This window comes from Rhagoletis zephyria, unplaced genomic scaffold (assembly GCF_001687245.7).
Source record: "Rhagoletis zephyria isolate East Lansing unplaced genomic scaffold, Rhagoletis_zephyria_1.1 Rzeph_scaffold_00501, whole genome shotgun sequence".
NCBI classification, from domain to species: Eukaryota; Metazoa; Arthropoda; class Insecta; order Diptera; family Tephritidae; genus Rhagoletis; species Rhagoletis zephyria.
In genome coordinates this window covers 24,980-28,287 of record NW_016157585.1, presented here as the reverse complement: position 1 = coordinate 28,287, position 3,308 = coordinate 24,980, and the positions used below count along the sequence as shown (strand labels likewise).

The 3,308-nt window shown below is 30.8% G+C and overlaps 1 protein-coding gene across 1 annotated transcript in view; it reads right to left on the bottom strand.

Annotated features, from left to right (window-relative positions):
* Cad99C (cadherin 99C) overlaps positions 1 to 1,441 on the bottom strand; it is a 137,736-nt gene extending 136,295 nt beyond the window's left edge. The window contains exon 1 of the mRNA XM_017612101.1: positions 700 to 1,441. The gene's annotated coding sequence lies outside the window, so the exon portion shown is untranslated. The remainder of the gene's footprint in view (positions 1 to 699) is intronic.
* Between the last annotated feature and the right edge of the window lie 1,867 nt (positions 1,442 to 3,308).

The window sequence follows — 3,308 nt, the reverse complement described above, 5'->3', positions numbered from 1 at the left end:
ATGTACCGGAAAACTTTTCATCCTATGGGACAGCGAGGATTCTTGGCCTTCCTATAAAGAAAATGCACTTCTGTGCTCTTGAGTTTCCCTATAAGAACTTTTATTGGCATACGTAAGATCATACAAAAAGATTACGCATGATTGGCAGAGATCTCACAGGTGAAAATAAGACCATCAGTAAAGCTCATGACACCAAAAGGGATTGGTATTCCATATGGTATCACAGCGTTACTACTATTTGCCTATGTGTGAGGAGGATACTGCGCCTTAGTGGTTTCAACTTAAATCAAAAACTTTGACTTTACAGACTAATTTTGTTTTTAAACGCTCTTTTGCATTGGCTAAAGCAAAAGCTCTTATTAGGCGCCGCGAAGTAAGCGGGCATTGGCTAGTTATCAAATAAAAAATATAATATGTAAATTTTAAACAAAAATAAAAAATTTTAAGTCTGATTTAACGTTGAATCTACAAAAAAAAGATTACATACAAATCAAATGCTTTTCTATACGCTTCAATTTATGTCAGAAAATAATTCAGGCACAACGAAGCTGCAACTTTTACATTTCCCATTTCAAATAGAATAGATTACTCACGAAAATCACTATAATTTTGCCACTTTACAACACTTACATTAAATTTAGCATCTACACACAACAATTGCAACACAAAATATCAACAATAAAAAAAGCTTTTACTCACCTCTAAAACAGTGTAGTTGATTTAAAATTGTAATGCCATACAATCAGCAAAACTGCTGCGATTCACCAGGATGTGCGCGCGATAATCTTGTGCGAAAGGCCAAATATGGCGAAAAATGCGTGTAGAGAGGCAATCGTACAGCAGCAGGGCTGACAGCTAGAACAATGCAACAAAAGACACAAAAAAATAACACAATGCAGATGGATGTATGTATGTCTGAAAGCAATGCCAATCACGCACTCAAGAACTTGATGTATGTATGTATGCTTCACTTTTGTTATTGTTGCTTACGCTGCAGGTAACTTGTAATATGCCACCCCATACATATGTGCGCTACTTGACCGACCGATGACGACAGCGACAACGACGATGACGACGAATTGCATTGAGTGAACGAATTATTGGTGATTTCTTTTAGTGGTCTTATCTATCAGCAATCACAAAAGGCCAAGTAAACGCGTTTGCACATACCACGTAAGTACATGCTACATACAATACATATTTATGTAAGAATACATATGCGCGATGGTAATCATTTAGGTACGAAAACGTACATTTAAAGCAAACTACTAGTTGGCAATTTGCTTGAGATATGGCTTATATTCGTGCTTACAATTGCGCTCGAAGCAAAAGCACGCAGTGCAGTAACAACAACTTAAGTAGGTGTAAATGAAAAGTGATAATTGTAAAATTATTACTTAGCAGTGCTGCTGATCATCTCCATAATTTCAATTTGATTATTTTAATTTATGCGATTTCACATGTTTTGCAATCATCTTCTGTTCACTTTGGTTTGTTGGCGGGATGAAAATTTGGATACATTATGAGTTTCGCGAAAACATCTCACATTTCGTGCTTGAATGAGTTTTGATTGATTACATTTCGAAGAAACTGAAAGTAAAAGAAAAAAAGTTGATTTTAGTTGAAATTGAAATTGGTTTGATTTCTTTATTTTCTAATTAAAAAAAAAAAAACGTTTTTGCAGAAGACCTTATAAAATACATTCATGTGCATTCCTTTCAGATTTGTAAATAAAAAAATACAGTCAAACACAAAAGCCTAGGCATAGAAAATTTTTCACACTGTATAAAAAGAGGTTTATTTTATCTCCTTTTCGCAAATATTACATAAACATATAGTTCATACTACAACAAAAAACATAAAAATCAAAAATTTAAATTTTGTGCAAAACTCAAAAAAAAAATAAAAATTTTTAACTTTCGAAAAAATTTCAACAAAAATAAAAATAAGTAATAATAATAAAAATAAAAAATTCAACATTTTTATTGATTTTATGTTTTTATTCTAATGAATTAATAAGCTTAAAAAAATAAAATAAAAAATAGAAATAAAAATCAACGGTAATTCAGCGCTATCTTAAACTTGCATTTCATTATACTAAAATGGAGCTTCCATTACTGCGATATTAAACCTTTTCTAAACCAAATCTGATTGAAAATTTTTATGGAAATTTATTGAATTATGTCGCGTTTTGTACATAGTTTAGTTATGTTATTTTTATGTTTTTTGTTGTATATTTTATTTAAAAAAAATTAGCCAAAAAATTTAAAAAAAAACTTTGCATACATTGACTAAAATTCACTTTGCCAAGGCTTCACAGTATATCAGTAGAAAAGAAAATATATATGTATATCTCCTATTTTAATTTTCTGAATCCTTACTAATGTTACACTGTGCTGCAAGAAAATTTTACACACAGAAAAAATAAAATAAAAATAAAAAAACTCACTAAACTAGGAATAAAATATAGTAAAATTGTGTTCTTAGTTTGTCTCTCTGATATTAGGATATTTTCTTAAAGCGCTTTGAAATTTCAAAGAAATGATGATTCAAAAAATTCATGAAGAAATTCACTGGAATGTAAAATAACTATATGGGCAACAAATGAAAGAGAAAATTCCGGATTTAATTTTTTGGTGGAAAAGAACGAACGGGTATTGCTGTCTTTTTAAAATTTCATCCTTGAAAATTTCTAATATTTAAATTTGAAAAAATTATATTAATTACTTTGTCCTCTAACTATATTAGTTAGGTATAACAACAACTAATTAAAAGAGCGTTTTCAATACCTATTCGTCCTTGTGATTTAAACAAATTATTTTGTTTTAATTCCAAAGAATTTTCCCTTTCATTTGGTACTCCACAGCAGCAGTAGATTTTCGTCGCAAGGTGCTATTTAAGCGAAAGTGCGTTTATTTGTTTGTTACTCTTTTAAGCTTTAATCACTCAATCGATCATCATGAAATGTTGCACACTGATGTAATTTAGCCTTACTAAAAATATAGAAGAGCTCTTATCTCGATTGAGAAGTGGGTTTTTCATGCCAGAAGTACGCTCGGAGGTTTTCCATTCTCACTCTGGGCAAAGGTTAGAGTCGCCAGTTTTATGGTATATTTTGCATTTCAGCGGCCTTTCGTTCAATCATTTATAAAAAAGCTTTTTCTATTAGTCGTGTTTATTGAAGGCAAAATTATGTAAAAACATGGACATTCTGATCAATGTAAGGTATTTTATTTACTTTTACAGCTGGATACCTGGCTTACAACAATTTCATTCTTCATTCTAACATGTGGTAAACAGTTTCATTG